We start from the raw sequence: 13,601 nt of genomic DNA on the forward strand, positions 1-13,601 counted from the left end.
CTTTCAAAACTGGAACAAACCTTGTTCTTCATGAAGAAATAATCCTCACTTCTGCATTCTTCTTTTCTCTTTTCACTTCCTTTTCTTCTTTTTCTTTTTTTTTTTTAATATCAACTAGTTACTTTCTAATGGAAGAGTCCTGATGTATGGAAGTTTATGGAAATCAAGAAGTGAATATCTGCCAATTTCACACAAACTCACTGTTATTTAAATTAGGAAAAAAAACAAAACAATATAAACAAAATGTCCCAAAGAAGTTCAGAAAGTCGCCATACGTCACAAAGCAGCCAAGAGTGGACAATGAAACTAGCTTTTACGTCACCTGACTCTCTAGCCAGTTCTACTGTGCTAAGATCAGACCTAATAATCTAGCTAATAAAAAACTGGACATTTACAATTCCAAATGGTGTCATTCTAGCCATTAGAAGCATTTTTCAACCATAGGGAAAAAAAGCAGTTAATGTTGAGGGAACAGTCAGGGCATATTTTCTTTAAGTCAAAAAAGTCTAACAATAATTTTTGTATCATAAACACTTGTAAAAGAGCATAGACTATGTATTATATATATATGTGTGTATATATATATGTATGTGTGTGTGTATGTGTGTATATCTATCTATCTATCTACAAAAGGAGTACCCTTTTAGGATTACACTTGACTTACATGGCCTAGCTACACAGAGAGCTGTTACATGTACTATAACACACCAGCAAGTACACAGAGTTATTCCAAAGTGAATGAAGTATCCCAAAATGAACACTCTCATGTTAACTGCCCCTTGGGCAGAAGTGCCCATCCTTTGGGCCAGGGAGCAGAATTACAGAGGACAGATCAACAGGGCCACTACATCCTTCCGGAGCAAGCTGACATTTGGTGTCAACAAGAGATTGCAGCTGAAGCTTTGATTCTATCCAGCCTGCTGTTTCAACAACCCGTTGTGCATCAGACACAATCATGGCCTGGCTTCAGTCACAATGTATTTAGGTCCATTTGCAAAATAGCATAGAAAACAGAGGAGTAAAACCTAACAATATGCTGAAATGTTCCTTTTACACTTGGAAGCATCACAAATGCTCTTTTTCAGGCTTATCAGGATACCCTCTAGCATCAGAACATGGATTTTTGAGTCTTACAAAAGCTCTTCTTATTGTGCCTGCACCACAGATTTACACTGCTGTAACTCCTGTCAGACATCATCTTAGCTTTATGAATAAATAAAACTATGCTCTAGGGAAACATTAAGAGGAAAAATCAATACCCATCTAGCATGCAATAGTCTTGAGCTTTAAGGCGGCTTATTCCCAAAGTACAATACAATATGAAGTGTAAAACCATACTTTTTGCTTCCTAATAAAGGATGAGTGAGAATATGTGAAATTGGCAGGCAAATCCTTGCTTTCCATCGTCCTCAGAATATCAGGAGTCCTCTTTTCCTCTTAAAAGTAGCTTAGTTGATATTTCAAGAGGAAAGAGAAAGGGAAAAAGAAAAACGGGATAGGTGAAGGCATGGTGGCAAAATCTTGATACTCTGTGAATCTAGACTGTGAGTATGTAAGGACTCAGTGATTCTCTCCCGTGTGTATAAAATTTTTCATCATAAGCAGTTTAAAAATATGCGGCTGGGCATGGTGGTTCACGCCTGCAATCCTAGCATTTTGGGAAGCCAAGGTGGAAGGATCGCTTGAACCCTGGAGTTTGAGATCAGCCTGGGCAACATGGTGACACCCCATCTCTATAAAAAATAAAAAAAACTAGCCAGGCATGGTGGCATGTGCCTGTACTCCTAGCTACCTGGAAGATTGAGGTAGGAGGATCTCTTGAGCTCAGGGGTTTGAGGCAACAGTGAGCTATGTCCAGTCTGTGGGCAACAGAGTGAGACCCTGTCTCTAAAAGCAAACAAAACCAAAAGGAATTTAAAAATTATGTATGTTTGCTTGGGAAAAATTCTCAGGGAAAAATATCAGCCAAGATGATAACAATGGTTCTCTTTGGGTAATGGATTCACAAGGAAACTTTTTTCTTCCTTGAGAGTATTAAATTTTCCAACTATCGTGACGATGTATATGTTTTTATAGTTCAGAAAACACACACACACAGTAAACACGAGGAAGGATAGCAAAAAGAAAATGAAAGATTAATTAGACTGACTGCAAAGTATTTTGTTGACTACTGGCCTAGAGACAGCTAAGATTTATACTGTAACACTTATTTATATTCCAGGCCAACTCTTTCTTACTGCTCTTGGACGTTTTTCAGGGCATAAGCAGGCTGCTATTAAAATTGACTGATTTAAAAAATAAAGCTAACGGCTTATGCTGAAATTAACCTCGTCTTTGTGAGCCAAAGATCAAATGCGAGACAAAAGCTGGCTAGAGTCTAGAGTCATCATTTCCTCAGCTCTGCAATCACCTTACAACTTAGGACCATTTTCACAGTGGAGACAGTTGTTAAAAGTTCTGACAAGCCCTGCGGTAACCTTTGATTACAAAGCCACTCTAGAAAGCCAAGGCTCTTGATTAGAATTGGTTTGAATTAAAAATGAATCCCATTATTTTCCCCTAGCTCCTCAAAGATGCAGTTCATCACTAATTGTGTTAACTCTGGCCTCTCAAGAAACACACTTATTTGTTAATTCAGCTTAGGAGTACACATCTCCCTGGACGGTTGCTGATTCTGTGTTTTCTTTGCTTGTGTTTCTCTTTTTTGGGGGGCAATCCTAGCTCATTGAAACCTCCGCCTCCTGGGCTCAAGCAATTCTCGTGCCTCAGCCCCCCAAGTAGCTGGGATTATGGGTGTGCAACACCATGTACAGCTAATTTTTATATTTTGAGTAAATACAGGGTTTTACCATGTTGGCCAGGCTGGTCTCGAACTCCTGGCCTCAAGTGATCTGCTCGCCTCGGCCTCCTAGAGTGCTGGGATTACAGGCGTAAGCCACCACACCCAGCCTGCTTTGCTTATGTTTCTAATAACTGGAAAGAACAACTCTGGAAGTTTCAAATATATTTCCAAGTCACAGGCACACTGGAAGCACGAAAATGGGTTGGGGCAATTTCAAATTTTGAATTTCAAATTAAAACATCATAAAGTCGCTACTACTATTACTAAATTTGGTGCGGACACTGTCTGAATCTACTTCCACTCTGGCAATGATACACAATTACAAGTTTCAAAAGAATGTAGCCATCATGTTAGTTCTGATCTCAGCAGAAGAGGGAAAGGGGGCATAAATTAGTTTTGGTGGCTCTTCTTTAATGTAGCAAAAATAACAAGCAAAGCATTATTGTTGAGAAGAATGCTTACATTTAGTCAGAAAAAAAGCACAGCTTGAGATAAATTACTTTTCATGAATTCTATCTTCTTTATTATAGTGTCAGAGATATATTCATTTAAATAAATTAGAGCATCCACTGTGTGTTACTATGCTCCAGGCATTTATTAGATGTTGTAGGTACTAAAATAAGATACAAACGTTGCCCTCAAGCTTAGCTTCTATAGGAGGGTCACATAGAGTAAAACTCAAGAAGTCAGCCACGTACAAAAAAAGTACCACACAATGCTTTCCAGAAATTGGGAGGAATGCGATTCTACTACAGAAGCATGTGATGCCTATTCTAAAATATATAGATTCTTGAGTTAAATCTTAATTACCCCCAACTGGAAAATGCTCTACATTTCAGGCCATAATAATGTGTGTAAGGCGAGCAGCTGTAGTGGAAATGGAAATGCATTAGAGAAAATGTCTAATCCCTGAATCGAGATTCTTGTCAAATACTAGGAGATCAGAGGAAGGCGTTTTTAGAGTGTGGATAATCAAAGGTCTTAACGCACTGATTCTTTAGCCTAAGTTAACTAACAAAAGGCAGGCTGATTTCCAGGATCTGCAGTTACGTTTAGAAAGACTGTGGCCTCAGAGGGGAACCAAAATAACCTTGAAATAACTCCCTGCTCTCCTAAGAGGAAAGGGTTACTCTGGCAAGAGAAGGAATTTCTCAGTAAGTTGAAGCAAAGATTTAATTAAAAGACAGTGGCCTATTTTACAAGATTCCTTTGGTGAAAAGATGGGGAAAACTTAGACCAAATGAATTCCTTTCCAGGCCATACAGGAACTGGATAATGATTTAAAATGAATATGAGTCGGGCAGGCCACTACTCTTGAGGTTTGTAAAATAAATCTTTCAAATGGGTGGACATAGTGCTTCGAAGTCCAGGATTCATTATAAAAACTACTAATCATTGTAGTAAACTAATTCCTAAAATAAAATACAGAATGTCTTTGTGTTAACCTGTTCGTTTAGTCTGAATGGTTTTTTTCTGCATTTGGTCTGTTCACAGAAGATGACCCAAGGTCATTAAGGAATTATTAACATAACTTTATCATCAGCACAAAATGAGATTATTAATACCATGAATAATGATAACCAAAAACACAGCCTTATATCTTTTTGGTGGTGGTGGCAGTGAGCACTGTGTATCCTATTAATCTCTCTATCAAGCCTATGAGACTATCCAATTATTATCCCTGTCTCAAAGACGAGGAAAGATTGAGAGAGAGTAGGCATTTAGCCCAACTTCACAGAGGCTTTACAAAGCTCAGCCATGGATGGGCTTACCACCAACCAAACGGAAACACCACGTTGTAGGAAGTATACCCACTGGCGTCTTTGTTTCTATCGCAGAAGACCTAAGGTGCTAAATTCAAATCAGACTAGCTCATACCCTGGATGTTTTTCAGCTTAGAAGCTGTGTGTCTGCAGAGTTAACCCAAACAGAGTCTCCAAATCAACAACTGATGCATGCAAAGTTAAACTAAAAGCCAGTTTGAATGAGTAATAATGTAGAATAAACCAGATAAATAAATACTTTGAAATCACCGTTTCCCAGCAATGAAGTTGTGGCCAACTGCTGAAATAGGAGAACAACCTCGTGTTTTCTGGAAAAGAAACACAAGAGAAAACAATTTCAAAATTCTGAACTGGATTAAAACTGCAACAATTAAGGGTAAAATGATCATCTTGTCATTTACTTATTTAAGATTTGGCCAATAGTAAGCAACTGAAAAATGATTATTTAATTAGCCTTTGCTGCTTTAATACTATAATAAAAGAATGTTAAAAAGCAAAAGCTAAAACTTGCTCTTAAAATGCCAGACCTATATGTTATTCCTAATTTTATACATGCAGAAAAGTAAAAATGATGGCATTAATAGCATGTAATAAATTACGCCCATACTTCGTTTTAATCATTGCTGCCTTCTAACTCATTTGCACCAATGATAACAGTAACTAGGGTTTATCAACAGCGCTGCACCTGCACACCTCAAACACAGACCTCTAGAGCCCATGTGCAATGTACATGGATTAAGCAAAAACAAAATTGGTTGCATGCCTCAAGAAGATGATAGTCTTTTCAGCAAAAAAAATAAAAAGAAGTAAATAAATAAATAAAAAAGGTGAAACCAAATTGTATGCAGACATGTGATCATTGTTATATTTAGCTATATTATTTAATGTCTTCATCTTGAAATATGTTGTATTTTTGTTAACATGGCTTCTTATGCTTAAAAATAAAACTATCACTTATAAAGATCACTTCTCCAAGAATAAGTGTGATTTGAGTTTGAGGAATGTAATCTCAAATCGAAAATTCTGTTTTTGTAGAACTGTGTATCTAAGTAGACATCTGAAAATATGCTAAGTGGAAGTAAAAAGCATGGGTAGTTAAAGAATGAACCTAATAACAAGACTGAATTTTCTCTAGAGAAATATCCACTGAGGGAAACCAGTGCCTCCTCTCCCCTCTTTTCTTTTTTGGTAAAGTTTAAAAGAGAAAAGAAAGCTATTGCTTAGAAGAAATGAAAAGCAAAACAACATTTGAAAGACCAAATAGTCAAGCTGACAACAAGCAAGGTGGTAATTCCTCCATGAGCTCCAGTGTCAGACTCCACAGTGTCCAGCAAGACAGGAACCCCCAGACTCTTAACCCATGTAGTCTAAAAGCCACTTGAATATGAGAAAAGAGAAAAGTGCAGCAGAAGGCGAGAGGAGGTTCCATGCCAAAAGTGGAAGTAGAATGGTAAAGAACACATTTGCCGAGTCCACATGCAACAAAGAAAGGCAATGGGCACTCTCTTCTCTTGGCCTTTTGCTGGGAAATCCCCCATCCTGAGCTACTAAGCACTATGGCTCAGCAACACTGTGGGTGCTGGGACATTTCCTCACCAGTCTGAAAACCTATCATTTATAAAACCAGGAGGATGCATTTCAAGCTCTAAACAACTGCATTGGTAACAAGTATTTGGGAATAGTACCCAAATAGTACCCAAATGTTCAAAAGTGGAGACACAATTATTTTGAGAGGCTGCTAGTGGTGTCTAAAACACTGCCAAATCTGTTTAATAAACACTCGCTGATAAATCTCTGTGCTATACAGAAGGGGTACACAAAGGCAAAGATAATAAGGCCCAGTTCAGGACCCCAAGTTACGAGTAAGTAGCACAATACAGAGAGACACAGGGATAAGAGGAGTATCAACAGGTTGTGATTCAGTACAGAAAAGAGCAGAATAGTTTGGCTCTGGAGGGCCCCATCCATGCTTGTTCTCCACATCCCTTGTGATAAAACCCAAGCCCCTGGCATTGTGACAATCTCCCTGTCACAGTGCCCAGCCTTTCCAGTGTCATCTCATCATCCTCACTGCCCTCCTGAGTCCTCCATGCCTCTGCCACCCTGTCTGTTTTAGAGGCTAACCAACCAATATAGAAGAGTGAATAGACTAGTGGCACAGGGACCCACTGATGTGTGCTCCTTCAGCCACACTCACCAGTGTAGGTGAAGACATGGCATGGGGAGAGAGCTGGGTTATACAGGGTTGGGGTTTTGCTAGTGAGTATATCTAATAAAGCACTTTTTTTTTTAAAAGAAATAATTTCAACTTTTATTTTAGACGCAGGGAGCACATCTGCAGGTTTGTTACATGAGTATATTGTGTGTGAGATTTGAGGTCTGAATGATCCTGTCACCCAGGTAGTGATCGTAGTACCCACTAGGTAGGTTTTCAACCTTTACTCCCCTTTCTTCGTCTCCCTTCCAGTCACCCCCAGTGTATATTGTTGACATCTTTGGATCCATGAGTACCCAGTGTTCAGCTCCCACTTATAAGTGCAAACATGTGGTATTTGGTTGTCTGTTACTGTGTTAATTCCTTTAGGATTATGGACTCCAGCTACATTCATGTTGCCATAAAAGACATAATTTAGTTATTTTTTATGGCTGCCTAATACTCCATGATGTATATGTACCACATTTTCTTTATCCAGTTCACTCAAGTTGATGAGCACCTAGGCTGATTCCACGTTTTTGCTATTGTGAATAGTGCCTCAATGAGCATACAAGTGTATGTGTCTTTTTGGTAGAACCATTCATTTTTCTGAAAGCACTTGTTTTTAAGCTGGAAACTGTGGTGTGCTTGTAAAGAGTGGGTGAATCCTGGCACCTGATAGCTGGGTCCTCCAACTTGTTCCAACCTCCTGTTCCACTGTGTCCTCAGCTGGTCACATCCTTCTCAATCCACTCCTTCCTTTATTTAGAGTCCAATGAGGAAATAACTATAAACACCAATGTAAAGTACATGCTCTAAAACAGGACTTTCAACCTTGCCCTTGCTGACATTTGGGGCTGGAGAATTCTTTGTTTTGAAGGGCTAGCATTTCCTGCCCTGAGCTGTAATAAACAAAAATGTCTCCAGACTTCAACAAATGTCCCCTTAGGAGCAAAATATTCCCAAGTTGAAAATCACTGGTCTAAAATGAATGATGACTTATTAAAACACAGTAATTTGAGCATAGTGGCTCACACCTATAATGCCAGCTCCTGAGGAGACTGAAGTGGCAGGATTGCTTGACCCCAGGATTTGGAGGCTGCAGTGAGCTATGTTGTAACACTACACTCCAGCCTGGGCGACAGAGCTACAGCATCTCTTAAACACAAACACACACTCACATACTCTCATATTTATATCTTAACTTTCATATCATGCAGAAAAACAGCAGTGTGGATGGGGACCACTGGAAAAGGCATAGATGAGGGAGTGGGTGTATGTAAAAAGCATCTGTTGTATTCTCGGCCCTGCATGAGGTCAGTTATCTTATTCAATACGCACAAAACACCCTGTGCTTTTCTCTGCATCACAGCAGCTCTAAACCTTGAGAAGCAATGATTTAGTGCATGCTGACAATGTTATTAAAAGCAGAACTCTTCACTAAAATAAAAAGTATTGCTAGATACGCCTTTCCTTCACTTTCAGTAGACTGAACACCTGACTCCTTGAGAATGATCAGCACATTTTCTTTCTTTCTTCCTTCCTTCCTTCCTTCCTTCCTTCCTTCCTTCCTTCCTTCCTTCCTTCCTTCCTTCCTTCCTTCCTTCCTTCTCTCTCTCTCTCTCTCTCTCTCTCTCTCTCTCTCTCTTTCTTTTATTATTATACTTTAAGTTCTAGGGTACATGTGCACAAAGTGCAGGTTTGTTACATATGTATACAACATATGTATACAACATGTGCCATGTTGGTGTGCTGCACCCATTAACTCATCATTTACATTAGGTATATCTCCTAATGTTATCCCTCCCCCATTCCCCCACCCCACGACAGGCCCTGGTGTGTGATGTTCCCCATCCTGTGTCCAAGTGTACTCATTGTTCAATTCCCACCTATGAATGAAAACATGTGGTGTTTGGTTTCCTGTCCTCGTGACAGTTTGCTCAGAATGATGGTTTCCAGCTTCATCCACGTACCTACAAAGGACATGAAGTCATCCTTTTTTATGGCTGCATAGTATTCCATGGTGTATATGTGCCACATTTTCTTAATCCAGTCTATCATTGATGGACATCTGGGTTGGTTCCAAGTCTTTGCTATTGTGAATAGTGCCACAATAAACATACGTGTGCATGTGTCTTTATAGCAGCATGATTTATAATCCTTTGGGTATATACCCAGTAATGCGATGGCTGGGTCAAATGGTATTTCTAGTTCTAGACCCCTGAGGAATCGTCACGCACTCTTCCACAATGGCTGAACTAGTTTACAGTCCCACCAACAATGTAAAAGTGTTCCTGTTTCTTCATATCCTCTCTAGGACCTGTTGTTTCCTGACTTTTTAATGACTGCCATTCTAACTGGTGTGAGATGGTATCTCATTGTGGTTTTCATTTGCATTTTTCTGATGGCCAGTGATGATGAGCATTTTTTCATGCATCTGTTGGCTGCATAAATGTCTTCTTTTGAGAAGTGCCTGTTCATATCCTTTGCCCACGTTTTGATGGGGTTGTTTGATTTTTTCCTTGTAAATTTATTAAAGTTCTATGTAGTTTCTGGATATTAGCCCTTTGTCAGATGGGTAGATTGCAAAAATTTTCTCCCATTCTGTAGATTGCCTGTTCACTCTGATGGTAGTGTTTTTTTTTTTGCAGTGCAGAAGCTCTTTAGTTTAATTAGATCCCATTTGTCAATTTCGGCTTTTGTTGCCATTGCTTTTGGTGTTTTAGACATGATGTCCTTGCCCATGCCTATGTTCTGAATGGTATTGCCTAGGTTTTCTTCTAGGGTTTTTATGGTTTTAGGTCTAACTTTTAAGTCTCTAATCCATCTTGAATTAATTTTTGTATAAGGTGTAAGGAAGGGATCCAGTTTCAGCTTACTTCATATGACTAGCCAGTTTTCCCAGCACTATTTATTAAATAGGGAATCCTTTCCCTGTTTCTTGTTTTTGTCAGGTTTGTCAAAGATCAGATGGCTGTAGATGTGTGGTATTAATTCTGAGGGCTCTGTTCTGTTCCATTGGTCTATATCTCTGTTTTGATACCAGTACCACGCTGTTTTGGTGTAGCCTTGTAGCATAGTTTGAAGTCAGGCTGCATGATGCCTCCAGCTTTGTTTTTTCAGCTTAGGATTGTTTTGGCAATGCGGGGTCTTTTTTGGTTTCATATGAACTTTAAAGTAGTTTTTTCCAATTCTGTGAAAAAAGTCATTTGTAGCTTGACAGGGATGGCACTGAATCTATAAATAACCTCGGGCAGTATGGCCATTTTCACCATATTGATTCTTCCTATCCATGAGCATGGTATGTTCTTCCATTTGTTGTGTCCTCTTTTATTTCACTGAGCAGTGGTTTGTAGTTCTCCTTGAAGAGGTCCTTCACATCCCTTGTAAGTTGGATTCCTAAGTATTTTATTCTCTTTGAAGCAATTGTGAATGGGAGTTCACTCATGATTTGGCTCTCTGTCTGTTATTGGTGTATAGGAATGCCTGTGATTTTTGCACATTGATTTTGTATCCTGAGACTTTGCTGAAGTTGCTTATCAGCTTAAGGGGATTTGGGGCTGAGATGATGGGGTTTTCTAAATATACAGTCATGTCATCTGCAAACAGGGACAATTTGACTTTCTCTTTTCCTAACTGAATACCCTTTATTTCTTTCTCCTGCCTGATTGTCCTGGCCAGCACTTCCAACACTATGTTGAATAGGATTGGCAGCACAACACATTTTCATGACAATCAACTTCATTCTGTGACATCTTAGGACATTTCCACTGCCAACTTGTCCTGTGGTTGTTTTCATCATGATTGGCCCACATGGGGTCCTAGGCATAACCATGATATATCTCTTTTCCTCAAACCACAGAGAATTAGCCATATTTAGCCTGCAGATTTGTAAAATGGAACTGGTTACAGCTCTGCTAGTGTCCTAAGTGAGGATGACAATGCTGTGGAGTGCAGAGCAGTGTCGGGTGGTTACATCCTAACTTACACTACCAACCTCTCTGAGAGCATCAAATGAGACAAGGGACAGGATTCTCAGACGGAATTTGACGTTGGTCCTTTCCCCTCCTGATCCCCAAAGGGCCTGGTGGGCTCAACAATCTCTAGTAAATTCAGCACATTCAGGTCCAAAAGCATCCTTGAACGGGGATCTTCCTTAGCCTTGTCTACTCAAAAAGACCGGGAGTGGCTTTTTAAAAACATGTGTGGACATGCAGTTCTTCCTAGTTGGCTTTTTCTGATTCTGTCCAAACACAATCACATCTCCCATGCTAGTATCTATCCAAATACTTTCTTTAAGGAGAATGTCCATGTGTCAGCCACTATTCTAGGTGGGGGTTTCTATATTGACCAAGACAAAATTCCCTGTCCTCATGGATCTTTCTAGTGGAGGTGGGAAACAAACCCACCATCTAGCAGAACAGCTGTGATAATCACTGAAGAAAACCACAGAGGCGCTATGGGGTTAGCAACTGCCTGGGGAGTGGGCACTGCTTTGAGTTGGGGAGTCAGGAAAGGCATCACTGAGAAAATGTTGGTTGAGCACAGACCTGAAGGTTGGGGTGAGGCAGGTCAGAGAGGGCTGGTTCCACTGGCCCCTCCATGTGCCACCTTGGGCACCCCTCAGAGAGCTACAGCACGCCTGGTGCTTCCATGCCCACTGCAGGGGAGCACCGGCCAGGTGTGGGCACACGTGCAGACATGTGATCCAGGAAAGGTAGCAAGATTATTAGCTGAGAATGAGGATGGAGAGGGAGGTATTTGAGGTTTGAGAAGAGGGCACAAGAAGATGATCCAGAAAAGGGGAAGAGTAAACAGAATAGTGGCACAGGGACCCACTGAGATGAAAGTGGAACCTGTGAGCACAGTGATGTGTGCTCCTTCAGCCGCACTCACCAGTGTAGGTGAAGATGTGGCATGGGGAGAAAGCTGTGTTACGCAGGGTCAGGGTTTTGCCAGTGAGGATCACGACGAAAGAGGGAGCAGCAAAGAACCTGAGGGTGGATGCAAAAGAATAATTATAATACGAGATCATGGAATCTAAGCTAGATAACTAGGAAAGGAGAACTGGAGGGGTGACAGACAATGAAAATTAGTAGGATCACTGGATGGTGAGTACTGGTGGGCCACGAATGGTTGGAGTTAAGGTATAGAGGATAGGAGACAGAAGGTGGTGATCAGAGGATGGAATGGTTGGGGAGAGAGTGGATTAGACACTTGCTACTTAAAGTATGGCCCCAGGACCAGCAGCTTCTGCAATATCTGGGGACTTGTTAAAAATGGCAGAATCTCAGATCCTACCTCAGATCTACTGAGTCAGACTCTGCATTCTAATAAGATCCCCAGGTGATTCACACTAAATTCGGGGAAAAACAGCCTTAAACCACTGTCACATCTGCACCATGCTGGCTCAATTTGCAGGCAACCAGAAGCCACAGACACCCTATAAAAAAGGGCTAGTGAATAGCATTCTGAGGTTAGGAAATTCCCTGGGGCTCTGTTTCCCCTTCAAACAGCTCCACTTTAAATTGCTCATTTTGGTTTCTCGGGTTTCCATCCAGCTGCCTGATGCTCTTGTTCTGCCAGGCCTTGCAGTCTTATGATATGGTTTTCAGGCTTAAAATTCAATTTCTCAAAGAACGCTGCTCCTCCAAATGTTGGTTAGCTTTCCCTCCCTGTCTGTAGGCAAAAGAGCACCTCCTTACTTCCTGCAACCAGGTACCCATCTCCACTCTAGTTTGCCTGTGAGAAGGCAACCAGATACTTCGTGTCCTCAATTCAGCCTGTGTAATTCCATGTGCCCATATAGATCTATTCCAAGACACTAATGCAAAATGCATAGTATTGCCATTTGTGGCTTTTTAGAAGTTTAGCTTCCTGCTATAATAATTATTCAGGGTTTTGTATCTTCTAGTATGAGTAGACTGACTTGCCTCTTTATAATTTGATAAAAAAGAGAAAACAGTTGTATATAGCATTAGAGTGAAAGAAGAGGTTGAGTCTAGCTAACGGAGGTTTTGCCTCCTTACAATCTTTACTCCTAATAAAAAGAGTGTGACATTTTCATGAACCCAGACGCAACCTCCTGTATAAAACCTCCTTGTATGTAAAATAATTTAGAATCTTTAGCTTCTTTCAAGACAAATGATTTCAGATGCTGTCATGTATGAGTTTTACTACAATTACTAATAATCATCAAGTACTGTTTGCAGACACCATGCTATACATCCTCATCTTATTTAATGCTCACAAGAATTCTATGGGATTCATACTATTGTTATGCTGGTCCTACAGATGGGGAAACTGAGGCCTAGAAATGTGAAATGACACAGCCAGTGAGTGGTGGAGCCAAGTTTCAAACCCAAGTGCACCTGATTCCACAGTGGCTCCTCACGCATATACACAGGATAACACACAGCTAAAGCCCAAGGGTGTGGCACACACAGCTTCCTCCGCATTCCTGCATCTCTGAGCATACACATAGTCATTACTAAATATTATAAGTGCCTACTTGAGTTAAGAAGGTGTAAACAAGGGTCTCTAATCTTACTATTGGTAAGTATTTGATACAGAGACCCTTGCTTAGATGTGACCATTTTCTAGATCTGTGATAATTCTTGTAGCTCTTGCTAAGCTACAACAATCAATGAAATGAGCCATCTTGGCATCACTCTGCTAACCTGTGGTACAGTTATAACAAACTGGCTCATTACCATGGGTACCTGAACACAATCTCTGTTGGTTGGTGACCTGGCCTCCAGGAACAGAACCTGTCTTGCTG

At 40.4% G+C, this 13,601-nt stretch overlaps 1 protein-coding gene across 3 annotated transcripts in view; it reads right to left on the reverse strand.

The window, feature by feature from the left end:
* Nucleotides 1-13,601, reverse strand: part of PAG1 (phosphoprotein membrane anchor with glycosphingolipid microdomains 1) — a 143,733-nt gene that overhangs the window by 93,912 nt on the left and 36,220 nt on the right. Inside the window, exon 2 of one of the 3 annotated variants that reach the window (XM_010378480.2) lies at nucleotides 4,876-4,934. The exons of 1 other annotated variant lie outside the window; for it this stretch is intronic. The gene's annotated coding sequence lies outside the window, so the exon portion shown is untranslated. Of the gene's footprint in view, nucleotides 1-4,864; nucleotides 4,935-13,601 lie in introns of all 3 variants that reach the window. One more of the 3 variants, XM_030937386.1, reaches the window with a different exon arrangement.

This window comes from Rhinopithecus roxellana, chromosome 9 (genome assembly GCF_007565055.1).
Source record: "Rhinopithecus roxellana isolate Shanxi Qingling chromosome 9, ASM756505v1, whole genome shotgun sequence".
Lineage (NCBI taxonomy): Eukaryota > Metazoa > Chordata > Mammalia > Primates > Cercopithecidae > Rhinopithecus > Rhinopithecus roxellana.